General features: G+C 39.6%; 1 protein-coding gene across 3 annotated transcripts in view; it reads left to right on the top strand.

Moving 5' to 3' along the window:
- The first annotated feature begins 353 nt into the window (after positions 1-353).
- Positions 354-14,852, top strand: part of LOC309664388 (low-density lipoprotein receptor-related protein 12-like) — a 147,209-nt gene continuing 132,710 nt past the window's right edge. For 2 of the 3 annotated variants that reach the window (XM_082469667.1, XM_082469668.1), the window contains exon 1: positions 354-565. The gene's annotated coding sequence lies outside the window, so the exon portion shown is untranslated. Of the gene's footprint in view, positions 566-2,277; positions 2,556-14,852 lie in introns of those variants that run through there. The other variant, XM_082469666.1, reaches the window with a different exon arrangement.

The following is a 14,852-nucleotide window of genomic DNA, read 5'->3' as shown; positions in this document are numbered from 1 at the left end:
TTCATAATGGCTCTATGACTGGCTATCATCACCGTTCTACAAACAAGAAAAGTGAAGCAAAAAGCCACGAAGTCTCCAGCGAAAGAAGGCAGCTGGAAAGGGGTCAAACCAGGAGTCACATCAGCTGTCTGCTAGCAAGTCCCTGCTTTGGGCCCTGCTTTGCCTGGTCTCTTCAAGCCTCCTCACCTGGGGCTGCCCTTGTCTTGGAAGATCATGTAACAGCCCCAGTGCTGTCCAGTGGTCAATGCTGTGCACTGCACAAGGACATCTGCCTGCAAATCTCAATCCCTCGTGGGCTGTTTCATCTCTGACTTGGAAAATCCCTCCTGAATGTCTGCTCAAGTAATTTACCAGCATTGTCCTTTTTGGTTTTAATTGACATCAATTATTGAGGCGCCTTCTAACCCATTTTAAATGGATTTCCCATGAACAACTGAATAGAGTTTTCACAGGTGACAACTTTTCTGTTTCAGAGACCTGAGGGCCAGTGAGAAGGGGTTTCAGAGCTCAGCTGACCTGGTCCAAGTCTGGCTTGCTTTGTGACACATCCATTAAACTCTCTGAGGTTAGTCTGTCTATCCATTAAATGGGCAGAGTAACATTTACTTCAAAGGAATGCTGTGACCATTTATTTAGATTACACACACACACACACACAGACTGTCTGCTGTATAGGCTTTAAAAAATATTAGACACTTAATGTAAATCATTACTTTATATTTGCTTTAAAAATGAGAAATACCATATTCAGGTTCTGGGACATGTATTAGGCACTAGGAAAATGTCTGACTAATAAATGAAGGTCACTCTACCGCTTGTGGCTTTTTTCAAGGTTCTAAATGCACCCTCCGAGCAAGCTTTGCTCAGTGTTTCCCGGGACTGCTGATTGATGGGGTGGGTGGGAAGAGTTCCTGATTCCCAGGGGCCCTGAGTAGGCGTGGAGAAAGCTGGAAAGTTGGGATCAGAATCTACATATTTGGGTCAAATTCTACTTGTAAATTCTGTGGCCTTGCCAAGCTATTTACATTTTCTATTCCTGTTTTTGTTTTTTACCCAGGTTGCAGAATAGAAATAATAAAAACAGCTTTTCTGCTTTGTTCTCAGGCATACAATGCCCTATTCAAGGTTAAAGTTACTTTCATATTCTGATCACTTTGGATGGTGCAAGCATGCCTGGACACTGTTCCTAAGTCTCAGCACATTTGTCATGAGTCTGGTCACAGTTTTAGGAGAGTATTGATCCTAGTGATGCCATGCTCATACCTCCTTCATTTACATCTGCTGGCAGCCTCTTTAGGAAGTAGAGGAGGCCATGTGACTTACCTCAAGGTCATGGATCTTGAAATCCTTCTTCCTCCATGGGCCATCAGGCCTCTATCTGTATACTCTGAAACAGTTTATCTATTTATCTGCCTATCTATCCATTTATTTATCTATCCATTTATTTATTTATTTAAGATGCCTTTTCTATTCCATCATTTTTCAATATGAACTTTTGGGTAATTGTATTAAAGAATTTGAATGGAAAGGAATACACATACAGTATATAGAAGTTGATTCAAAACTCTTCATTCTTCAATTAAGTGTATTCAGTTTACCTACTTAACATAAGGTCACTTCCCTGATGATATTTGGAGTAAGATTCCTTCTCCCAGGATGCCAGTTTTTAGTTTTATATATCTGCTGACCACAATTCTCAAATCTCCAAGTAGGAATATACATAATAAAATGCTGACATTATAGTAGAAGTCGGGTCGGTGTTTTAATTAATTATTTTTAAATTTTAATTTTTTCCAGCTTTCTTGAGATGTATTTTGACACATAACACTGTATATATAACCGTATATATTTCGAAATGATTACCATAATAAGGTTCTTTAGGTTTTTATTTTTAAATATGAATCATTAAATGAGTTGGGAAAACAAAAGCAGTCTTTTTTACAACAGTTCTCAGTACATGTAAATATTTTCTTCAAACCGGGTTAGTTACTTGTCCTAACTTCTTTTCAACCAAAAAAAAAGAAACTCACCTTTTTCCTAGCATCGGTGTTAATGCTCAAGCATCATCAGCGTGGTGAAGCTCGGTCTCAGACTGAAGTCCACTGAACTGCTCAGCTGTTCAGAGTGGGAAACCTGCCGGTGAAGGAGCTAGGACCGCGGATTCGGATTCGGCTTTGGAGCGAGCGCAGGTTGAAGACCTTCACCGACTTGACTCGCACTTCCTCCCGCCACCGCCAGGAGCGCCCGGGACGCGTGGAGCTCGCAGCGCGGCGGGAGCGGGTGGGGGTGGGGGTGGGGGTGGGGGTGTGGCTGCAGGTTGGGGCTCCCGCCCCGCCGGCTGCGCGGGTTCGCCGAGCCCGGAGGAGGGAGCGCTAGCTACCCCGAGCGGGAGGGAGCTTGCAGACTCCGGCTCAGAGCAGCTGTCTGGACACCTGGGGTTTTGGGGTGGGGAGCCCCGGCGACTGTGAACATGGACTCCGCCGCGGGAGCCTGTCTCAGGATGCTCTTTCTTTTGTCTGCCCAGCCCTGGAGTACATTAGCAGCAGGGAATACTTGTGAGTACAGCAAATCTTTTAAAACTTATACTGACAACTGAGAATTCGTGTTTTTTAAAAAAATAATTGAATTTTACAAATGGAATCACTGGTCTGCTTCTGAAAATGAGGCATTTAAAAAACATCGCAAAGTCCCAACGCTTGGATAGGATGGTTTACAATGGTTTTTCCACTTGTCAGGTCTGTAATACACAAAGCCTGTTTTTGACTTGTCTGTGAGCTGAATTTTGTCTGTGTGCTGTTGTTTTGAATATTCATTGAGAAAGCTCAAGTTCTAGTAAAACCTAAAATTAGCATGAGAATATTGAGGCGGAGAGAGACCTGAGAGAATAGCAGGAGATGAGGAGAGAAGAGCATGCCAATATGTCATTTATTTCTTTTTACCATGAATACATTTTGCAGGATTTATGTCAGAAAGGAAATCGTTGGCCGACCTGGCCGGGTCCTGCATTAGCGTAGATGTTTGCAGTTGGCGCCCTGCGGAATCGGGTACCAAGAACTCGGGCGCTGCAGCGGCGGGCAGGCTCCGCAGCAGAGCCCAGGCGGCAAACCTGGTTAGTCCCCAGAATTACGAGAAGGAGAGACCCCTCAGAATTAGAAGGCTGTTGCTTAAAGGAAAAACATAACCTGCCATTCAGGTTCATTTGCAAGTGCACATGCTTGTATATCGTGATGTGCTGTGTTTCTCATTTTGTTGGTTCAGTGAAGATGTATTAACCTCTCAGTTCTGGACTGGCAATGTGAGTCTGATCTAAAGATGCTAGCCAAATTGATTCAGCCGACCTCAAGGCATTTTAATCTGGAAATCGGAAAAAGTTTTCGAAGTGTTATTCAGATTGAAATTTCCATCATAGCGCTTTTCTTTCCTTGAGCGATTGGAAGAAAGCCCCCTTAGTCCTACATCCACACCCCATCCCCCTCAAGAATTTTTTTTAAATCAGGTTGTAGGGAGTAAGGCAAGCTATTATGCATTTCAAGAAAGTGCTAGTAGGCATGTTAGAAACCGACCTTGCTGCTGGGTATCCAGTTTTATCTGGGGGTGGGGTGGGCTGGGGAACTCCGCCCTTACCAGGAAGTTTGTGCTAAAGTGAAAAGCATATTGTACAAATAGTTACCCTTCCAGCACTCATCCATATATGCCCCGAGGCTGTGATAAGTTTGTGTTGTCATCATTTAGTATCAGCTCATTTAATGCCATATTATATGAGTCACTCCTGAAAATGAGCCTTAGTCTCCTTTAAGAAAATACTGCCCACTGTTTCAGACAGAATTTTAATTTAGCTTTGGGCACAATTTCCATGAATTAATTAAAATGGAGGCATTTACATGAAATCCTTAGGTCCTGCAGTAAAGCATTTATCACTTTGCTAAGAAATTAAAAATGTAGTACTAAATGAATTGCTAGTATAAAAGAATTGTAGAATAATTTAACATAGTACACTGAGGTGCAATTAAAAAGTCACCAGAGGTCACTCTTACTTAAAGGAAACATGGCTTCAAAAATCCTTCCCTTATAAGAGAAGCAGAGTGCTGTGCTGCCTTTCTTGTCTCCTTAGTTGTGATTACAGGATATTGCAAGATCAGTTATTTTGATATTTCTTTGTTTTCTGTTTGTATTTTATTCCCTGAAATCCACAGAGGTATCATGTTCTTCATACTGAGCATCTTTTTTAAGAGTCACATGCTCTGAGGTGCTCCATGTCTGAATATCCAGGCAGATAGCCTTTTCTGAATTGAATATATCTCTAAGCTCAGTTCGTCTGGGTCTCTGGCTGACTCTTCAAATGTCAATGCTAGTTTTCACTTTTCAGCCTCTGTTTTATTTAGATGTGCTTAGTACTCTGATTAAAAGTTCAGTAAGTTAAAAGTACCGATGTAAATTTGCATGGCTAAGAACATTTTAGATACTATAGAGTCCTTGATCAACGCAAAGATGGCTACTATAGTTGTTCAAGTGTCAAGTATATATTTAAATGTCTTTGCAGACTTAAAGATTCATAGAGGGTACACAAACTGTGTTTGATCATTGCTTGCTAATCTCATTTGACAGTATCCTTTGTAGCAGTAGAAGTAATGGTGAATGAATCTTATTATAGTCTAGATTAGCTAATTTGACCAATTGGATTTTTCCTTAACTCTCGAATATTTGGGAGGTGTTTGTTTGTATGTGTAGATGTATATACAAGCAAGGTATTTCAAACCCATATTTGAAATTTGTTACTACATAAATCAAGGTAGAGGGTTCTTTTAGTCCTGTCCCATCATTTGAGAAATTCTGAAGAGGAGTTTGCCAGCAGGATGGGATTTAGGCTACCAACAAGAAATCAGGAACACCAGCATTTGCTCAAGTCTTTTGATCGCTAACCTTTTATTCCTAAGAAGTGTTTTAAGAACTCAAGTAATCTTTTCAGACAAGACTTTAAAACTAACAAAAATGAAATATTCTTAAGCCCTGATAAAATAATGAGAACTGTATGTAAATTTTTAAAAAGGTAAAGATCTTCTCCCCAAAAGGATACAGTGACATTTTTCCTCTATTTACAACTGGTTCTCAGTAGTAAATTAGTCAGACGGGGGTGTGGGGGGGGGTGTCAACCTGGGTGAGGTTCTGGCATAAGACATACTCTCATACAGGACTTGGTTGAAACATTTGACATCTCAGAAATTATCCATGTTTTGACATGAATCTTTATAATTAATGGGAAATTTTAAGTCAGGAGGAGTCTACACAGGGCGAGAGTAATGTTTCTAAATAGCCAAAAACATGGGCTTTTTTTTTTTTTTTTCTCTTATTCTCTGTCTTTTTGAAGATAAAACAAGTTGAATGGACAGCATCCTCTAGGATCTGATATTTAAAAATTGTGCATCTCTACTTGGTCTGCCTTCTAGAACTCTTTGTATTTAGTCAAGATGAAAGTGTTATTCTAATGGAGTTATCCTCTTAAATGGAATGCAAGAGGAAAGTTAGAATATAGATTCCAAGTTAGAGCCCTGTTTTCCAGAAGTTGTTGTGCAGACAGTGGTTGGTTTGCTCACTTCCTACCGTGAGCCACAAGTGGAAGAGGGCAGTAGCTCTCTGTTTTAGGATTATCCCTGTGAATCTACTATTTGTTTATGAACTTTCAGATCTTTTTGGGAGGGGGAGGAAGAAGAGATATAATCTGAATAAGAAAATGTCAGTGTTTTGATTGCATATTTAGTATTGTAAATCTGTCTCCTGGATCGCATGTCACTTTGAGGAGTAATGTTCACTCTTTCCCGATTAAGGAACAACACAATTGGAAGTTAATTTACAGCTGAATTATTTTCCCCATATAAGTAAAGTACCAGCTATAGCTAGTAGCTGCTGTCCTCCGTAACTCTACTCCCCAGTGAAAAGAAAAAGGACTGAAGTCTCTGAAAAGGACTGAAGCCAGTGTTAGACATTTCAGCCGCTGTTGATGGTGATTATTTGACGTAAATGATGATATTTATAGATCCAGGGGTTCAATTTAGTGAGTGTTACACACTCATCCGCACCTTGTTAAATCTCAGTACTTGTAATTTTCTCTAGAAGTCTTCTTTTGTTTCCTTCCCCTGTCAAAAGTGCCCTTCTTGTTGTGAGAATAAAAGATGTATTTCTGGCCCACTACAGGTGGGGCACACAACTTGAATCACTGTTCTAGGAGTGGTAATCAGGATTTGTTTTTATCCAAGAATGTCTCCTCCCTGTTATGTCCTGCATATGTATGAGAGGTCTCTGCCCTTGGTTGGGGGAGCAGATCAAGCCCATTTTGTTGGCCAGCATGGGAGACAAACATGTGCTCTTCATGTAATACCTAGTGCTTGATCTAGGCAAATATATTAGCACCTCAATTTGAAGATTTGTATCAGATTTGAATCCTTTCTTCACTGGAGCAATGGCTCCTTATGTGCTAAAGTGTTACTGTATCATCTTTAATGAAAGTTTATTAATATGATCCTCTAATAGATATTATCATACAATATTATTCTTTTAAAAGAAAAATAACATAACACAGTATAATAGTGAGACACTTGTTGTATAAATTATCCTAACCCAATAACATGATTAACCTTAAGAATTTGGTATAAAAATACAGGAATTGCAGAATGGAGGAACTGAACATAATGCTACAACTGCTAAGAAATATAAAATCGTGAGAATTGATTTAAGTGAATGTCTAATAGTGTGTTTATCAAATGTCTCTTCTCAAGGGTATTGTTTGTCAGAACTCCTGTCATTTCAATGGGCACAGATTCTTTGTAATTATTTGCTAAGTGTCATCAACATATTCTATTGCTATGTGAGCACAGTCACTCTCAAGTAATGCCATGTGTGCTAAGACAATACAGTCCATAAAGAAGTTTTCACCTTGGGTAATATGGACTAAAATCCTGCTACTGTTTTAATTGGTGCAGGCTTCTTTTTGTCTCAATAGTGTGCTTAGTGGTTTTCTAGAGTGAGTCGAATCCTCCAAGTTAATCAGGATTATCCCTGTGAATCTACTGTTTCTTTATGAATTTTCAGATCTTTGGGGAGGAAGAAGAGATATAATCTGAATAAGAAAATGTCAGTATTTTGGTTGATATTTAGATTGAATTACTTATGTCTACCTATTTCTGAAAGGCATTAGACCGTATGTAATATGTTCCTTGGTTTAGGGAGGGAGCCTATCAGAGGATGTGCCCCTGGAGCAGGTGAATGGGGAATCCATTCGTGATTCAGTGAAACATGTTGGGGAAAATGAGCATAGAATATGGAGAGAGGTATTTAGTAAGCACTGGAGCTTGGACTTGTTGGAAAGAGTCTTCAACAAACTGGTAAACGGACCGTTTTTAAAAAAAAATCATATTTGAATAAACTTCCCAGAAATACTGAGGTCAGAATATTTTTGAAAACTTCGGGAAAACAACAACATTTTTTTCTCCAAAAAAACTTACAAAGTCTATGTGACTATCAACACAGAGTGACAGGCAAGGCTAGAGCTGTGAGGGTCCTGAAGCTTATGCAACTGGGGGACACTCTTTAAGCAAACAAACAAAATGACCCTAAAGACACATTATCAGTGACCCTCCCACGCCTGAAAGCCTGTTCTGGGGAGAAGACTGGAGCTCAAGAATGTCTGCTCCTTTGAGTTGATTTGGAAAAAAAACCCCAAATCATTCAAGAGTACTAAATAAAGGACATATTCACTGACAAAAATCTCAATTAACTGAGCAAATTTGAATTTGAATTTTTCCCTTTAAATCAAAATCAGAATTTGAATATAAAAGTATACTTATAAAAGTATAAAAGAGTTCAAACAATTTGGAATGAATAGATCCAGGGTTGACCTGCAATTCTAATTCTAATCCTGACAAACAAATATGAAATTAACCTCTGGATCTTCTCCCCACTTAACTTTTCAGAGCCTTTAAAGGCTTGGCTTCAACATACAAAGTTCTTCAGAGTAACTTCCAAAGTGTCCCCACTCAATCTGCCTACCTGGGGCCCGTTGCGGTGCTGATTGCTATAGGCTCTGTTGCATCGTATTGAATAACTTTTAAAAACTGAATTATTTATGTCTACCTATTTCTGAGAGGCAGGAAGCCACATGTAATACGTTCCTTCAAAATATCATACTTGTTTTTTCCAGTTTGAGTTCTATGGCGTAAGGTTAAAATCTGTGTGCTAATTAAAGTTATACACAACTTGTAAATACTGTAAAAACTAACACAACATTGTAGATCAACTATACTCCAATGTAAAATAAAAAGTTAAAAAAAGAGAGGGTATGATAGAGTGACCTTTTGACATTATGCAGGAACATTGTTTAATAGGCCCACATGATTGTTTAATTACCTAGTAGAATGCACCCATGTCTGACTTGGTCATTTACCATTTGATTGGAGTTTAGACGCTGAAATTGATGATTTCTTTTTTTTTTTTTTTTCAGGTACATATGGTAACTACAAAGGTTTTATTGCCCTGTAGGACATTGATCAGTTTTTTTGTAACCTAGCAATCTCATTCTAATGTTCTTCTATAAATGCCTGTAAATTCCTAGTTTCTCAAAATGCTCTTTTACTGGATTAGTCATTAATGAGTTTATGATTCTTTGGCATGCATTTGTTCTATATTTGTACGTGTTGTGTTTTTAACTTTTTGAAAATAAAGCTTTGACATAGAGATTGCACATGTCTGGTAGGTGTACACATAACCTTGTGTGATAATACATGTGCTTAGTTTGAGTGTTGCTTTACAATAAATTTCCTTTCTGGTTCATTAGAAACTTTACTTTTCAATAATAATATAGGGAGTCTGGCTCGCCATAAAAAATAAAAATATTCTCCTTAGTTTCCAGGTAATGGGTATTTTCAGTGTACTGATTTGAAATAGAATTGAAACATAAAGTACTTGAAATTTTGAGTAGTTTAAAGTTAGAAACTATATAATTTTTATTTAAATATATGCCCGTTTAATGGACCAGTTTAAAAAAAAACCTCCCTCCAAGGCTGTTAATCACAAATGAAAAAATGATATATTTTATCTAGGCTATGGCTTTTATTAGGTTTTTACTCGGTAGTACATCAGGAAAAGATACTCACGGAGGATGTGCTAGTTATAGCTAACACATGGAGAGAAACTTGAAAAAAGTTTGTTTTTGAAACTGGCAAATATGATCCTTTCGGATGAGTCATTTTAGGGATATGGTAAATGGTGTATCAGATATTTAAATTTATGTGTTCCTAAGTTGTATCACCTGTGGTTCCATCTCTGGCCTTAGTGGCTGTCACCTGTGGAGAAGGAATTTTTATGCCACGTGTTCACTGGACCACTGTGGGAGGAAGGGGCTGGTGAACCTTGTTTGGAATCAGTGGCAGTTTCGATAACCTCAGAAGCCACTGAACGCTGTGGCATAGACCTAGGGTCCCCACATGATCGTTTCAGTAGCATCTCATTACTTGGGGTGTTCGAGACCCAACAGAGGGTTTCTCTGGAGCTTAGGAGCAAGCAGTGACATTGCTGCTTGGATGATGCAGGAGCGACCTGCTGCCTTGAGACATAAGACCAGGTGCCACCTGCAGTTCTCAAGGTTGTAATTAGTTTTTATTTTAACATTTATAAATCCTCAGGCAGCCAAAGAGCTTGATAAAGTTAAGCTAAATACACTCTTCCTCGGAGTGGTGAATTGGTGGGAGAAGTGGCAGAATGAACCATGTGTGTGTACGTATGTTTGTGTGTCTTAAGGGAGGCTGGTTGGGTAGAGAGACCTGCTGAAGGAATTAAAAACCACTGTCAATAGTTGTAAGCGAGGCTCAGATTGGATTAGGTGACGATCCAGTTACGTGGGATTGAGCTATTTCTTACTTGTTACCATGCAGAACGGATATTCTCCACTTTGGATTTCTGAGCATGTGAGCAATCAGGAAATACAAAGACATCTGCCCTGACCCAGTTGAGCCCCAGTTGAAACTATTGCCTTCACGTGTCGGAGGTGTTTTGTGTTCTAGGATATTGCTATGCAGCCACCGTTAGAACCAGCAGCACTTAACCTGCCTCTGAGGCCTTCCCAGGTCCTGGTTCCTGTTACTACAGTTCTAAGGAATGGCTGGTAGGATTTTGATTTAAAGGCGAGTAGATATAATAAAGGGAATCTGATTAGCATGCGAAAATAATTCAGTAATTTGATTCAGGTCAAAGAAAGTAATTTTAATATAAACTTCTATTATGGAAGAAAATATTTTAAGAACTGTTAACTATTTTAATGTCTCAGATTTGGCTGATGTAAGAAAAATAATATGTTTCTATAGACATCTGTTCAAATGTTTGGAGATTATCAAAATTAAGGATTTGTCATATAGCTTTACGTTTGCTGTGTCTTTGATGATTAGAAACTTGAGAATAAGGACATTGCTATACACTAAAAGTATAATAATACAACATAAAAAGAAAAATATAGCTGTGTGATGTCATCAAGCTGGCTAGCTGCTGTGTGTCTGTGATTCTTAGGCTTCTCTGCAACGTTGTGTTAATTCATGGAAGTTTTCTTTTTTTAATTAATTAATTAATTTTTGGCTGTGTTGGGTCTTCATTGCGGCACTGAGGCTACGGGCTTTCTCTAGTTGCCACCAGCGTGGGTTACTCTTTGTTGTGGTGCGCGGACTTCTCATTGAGGTGCCTTCTCTTGTTTCGGAGCATGGGCTCTAGGCGCAAGGGCTTCAGTAGTTGTGGTGCGTGGGCTTAGTTGCTCCGCGGCATGTGGGATCTTCCTGGACTAGGGATCGAACCCGTGTTCCCTGTATTGTCAGGCGGACTCTTAACCACTGCTCCACCAGGGAAGTCTCGATTCACGGAAGTTCTGATAAGAAAACCTGTGAGCCTCGACATTTCAGAGCACATCCTTTTCTATGGTGTGAACCATGCCGTCATTGCGAGGGGTTAAAAAAACTGGGGGACTGAAAGAGGATATGTTGACTAGAGTTTAGTTAAGGTAAGTATAAGGGAGTTTAAGGGAGCAAACGCCAAATTACTTTTTGCTTTCTTAAAGTGACAAGGAACATTTCTGAAAAATATTTTTTCTGGCATAGAACACAGTAGAATTGACAGATCTCAGAGTCAATTACCTATTAGAGGTAAGTCAAATGATCTATTTTGAACTATGGTACAAGGTTAACAAACATAATATTGATTTTTCCGTTTATAAGAATAAATTTTGGATCATAATTATTTACTATTCTTTTGTCATGATGAACTACTGATCTATTTTAAGAAACCTGAAAACCTGATCTTTGGGAGATTTGCATCACTATGGACTGATTTCACTTGTTCTTCTTCTAAGTGATAGGATTCATTTGTTGGAAGATAGGCTGCATGTTTGCCTAGGGAAAGTTCCTTTTCCTCATGAATATTGCTGCAAGGTGAAGCAGGAGTGGGGAGATACATCCTGCAGGCTATTGCGCATTTGAGCATGAAAAGGACATATGTTGTATCTTAATCACCATCCCAGTTCCCTAGGGATGAGACAGGCTTACCCACCCTCCCAAGGCCTCCTTCCCAACCCCCAGCATCAACATGCCCAGAGCCTTCATGAGCATCTTCTTCCATTTTCTTAGATGGAGGTGATGCCGAATGACTTCCTGGGTTGACTTGCGTGGATTTGGCCAGCCAAAGAGGTGTCCTTCCTCCTTCACTACTTCCTGTGGGATCCATCCCCCTGAGGTCTTCCACTCTTATTCCATTTCCCAGGTGTAAGAGGGACTGAAGTGGGAGGATGGCAGTGAGAATGAGAACGTGACACTGCACACAAAGAACACTTTCAGGACTTAATGGTTGTTTGATTCTATGTGGAGTAATAAGAAATGGGAGTGTGAAGGACTGGGGTATTGGCAAGTGACTTCAACAAAACGGGGAATTGTTGGTTCACATCATTGCATTTCAGGCAAGGTTAGATCCAGATGAGGCTGTGCCATCAGGATCAGCCTCTCTTCATGTTTCCGCTCTGTCTTCCCAGTGTCAGCTTGATGCTCAGGCAGGAATCTGCTTGGTAGCTCCATGTCCAAGGTCGACCTTCCTGATCACAGTGGTAGAGAGAATGCTTTCCTCTATTTGGACTTTGGTCCTTATTACCCTGAAGCACTAAGCATGTATTTATTTGTTTATTCCCTCAACTCAAGCTCCAGGAAAGCAGACACTTCCTCTTTCTTTTTGTTGTTATTCCTACTTCCTAATCCCCAGAGCACAGGGATGGTCCTGGAAGACAGTGGGTTCTCAATACATATTTGTTGGATAAGTAAAAAGGTGAATGGTTCTCTTTCCCCAAACAACCAGCAAGATCCCCAGATCTGACTTCCACTGTTTTGTCTGTGTTGTGACTGCTCTTATCCAGCTACTGTGACAGGAAAGGTTGGCCCTCATGACCAGTGGTGGAGCCAGGAAGTGATTGCAACTTGATCCTTGACCAGGTGCTTTGACTGCATCACTTTGACAAGAAAGCAAAATGCACAATCCATTTAGGTAATTAGTTTAACATCTATTATGAAAAGCACTAGCTTTCAGGCTCTTACTGGCTTCATAGAACAGATGCTTGGTTACATGTCTCCCTCCTTAATCAGATTTTAAACTTCCTGAAAACAGAATCACGCTTCTTTGTTCCTGCAGTGCTTTGCTGATGGTACTCAGTAAGTACCAAATAAATGGAGAAATTAATCTACTTTAAATATGCTACCTTGAAAGTATATAGAATATCTGCAGAATCCCCCTGTGTATTTTATAATCATTTTTTAGGTGGCCTAATCAAAATGAATTTTTATGTGACTATCCCTGAGCTCTCTACTAGCCAACTGATTTGTTCATGGAAGGATCCATTGGCTGATTTTGAGTGTTTTGTTTTCTTCCAGTAGGAAAATGCCTGACATAACTTCTGACCCAAGGCTTTGATAAAAAGCATGGTGCCTGTTCTAAAAGTTGCTGGGAAGCCCTGAGGGAGAGCTTGAAAAGGCCAGGTGTCAGGGGAACTACCAAAGACCAACAAGCAGCAAAGAGGAGGCCTTCTGGCAGGTATTATTAGGCAAGATGACTGTTATCTAGGGAGATCTTGATCAAGTCTGATCTCAGCAAGGCTCCATATTCAGGAGGAGCCTGAAACAGAGGTGCCTGGGGGCAGTGTGTAATTGGCATTCTCCACAAGCCTGGTTCATAGTGTCTACCTGATACTTGAAGCAGCATCTAATCCAGGTGGGAAAGGCTCACTGCACATCAGGGCAGAGGGCCTGCAGGTGCACAGGTGGCCATTGCACTTCAGTGTAGGTGTCCAGTTGTCTCCTTGACACCCATGAGGCTAAATTCATTTGGGTCACAGCTGCCTCTGGGAGTGCGAACCATGGACTCTGTGTCCAGTAACCTGCAACATCAAGTGGAAGCTCCCATTGTGCTTGCAGACTTGACCCCCTGGTCTAGGGTGAGGCATTTCTGAGTCTGTTTATGGCTGGCCATTATTGTCAACAAAACCTGTTACTATCTTTGAGAAGTTTTATGACTAGCTAGCTCAAAGGCATGACAAAATGCACATGCTATCACTTAAAGACTACCTCTCTTTTCAAACAAAGATCGTTCGTATTTTCAGAATTACATAGAAGGGCCCAGTGGAGGTATAGAAATGAAGATGATTCCAGCAGCACTCCTTCAAACAGCATAAAACTATAAAATTCAACAAGATGTACTAACATAATGAGTCACACTTTCAGATAGGCAGTGGAGTGGAGTGGTTATGAAAGGAATGTTTGGATTAGGTTTCTGCTTCCACTGATGAATGCCAGCTGTGTGACCCTGGGTAATGTGCTTATCCTTTCTGTGTCTCAGCTTCCTTGTCTCCAAAAATATAAGTAATAATTATAACCCATCTCATAGACTTGTTATGAAGATTAAATTAATTAATATATATAAATAATGCCTGGAACATAGTAAGTCCTCAGTGAATTTTAGCCATTACTCTTGCTCCTGTTGATCTCAAGTGTAAAATCAGAAATGTGACTTTGGTCCATGACTTTGGGTAGAATAATCAGATAAGCAATTTTAGGGAAAGGCATTTATACTGGGTATTTCCATTATTCAAAGTAGTATCACTAATACTGCAAGATTAAGACAATATTACAAAAGAAGAATATTTAAAAATAAGTTTATGTCATAGAATTAGAAACTCTAACAGTACATTGATATGTTTCAGCTTTCTGTAATATTATATCTCTCTAAGCAGTAAAGCTTTTCAGATTAAGCTATTTGGATTAAATTGTCACTAGCAACTTTGACTTCTTTCGGTTTTATATATTTTTCCGTTAGCTGAAAAGGACTCCCCAGATTAAGACAATATGCTGCTGAAACATATACTGCTTGTTATCTGGCTGTTTTTTATGAAGTCTTCTAAGACATATAGTATCTGACCATCAATATGGGTTGTTTGACATTTATGATAGTGAAATGAGTGTTAGTGTCCAAGTCAAACATATTTTGTATGCTTTGGAATGTCATCTCACTTAGAATGGGTATGAAAACTTTGGTGTGGATCCTTGGAAAGAGAGCATTACTGCTTGATTGTGAAAGGTTAGGTTTAGCCCCATCTCTTGAATTTTCTCATGTCCCCTTTTCTTCAGTCATCCCATCACTGACTTATTCAAAGCCTCTAAATCTCTGGCATTTACTGTTGTTGTCTTCATGATTTTCCTGTCTCTACCTCACCTCCTTCTGATCCATTTGCTATCCTGCTGCCAGAATAATCTTTCTAAAGACCACTTACCTGATGATCTTGCTTTTCTGGGTAA

The sequence above is a fragment of the Balaenoptera physalus genome (genome assembly GCF_965194825.1).
Source record: "Balaenoptera physalus genome assembly, chromosome: 7".
In the NCBI taxonomy this organism is placed as follows: domain Eukaryota; kingdom Metazoa; phylum Chordata; class Mammalia; order Artiodactyla; family Balaenopteridae; genus Balaenoptera; species Balaenoptera physalus.
The sequence above is the reverse complement of the archived record's forward strand: the minus strand, read 5'-3'. Positions and strand labels throughout refer to the sequence as shown.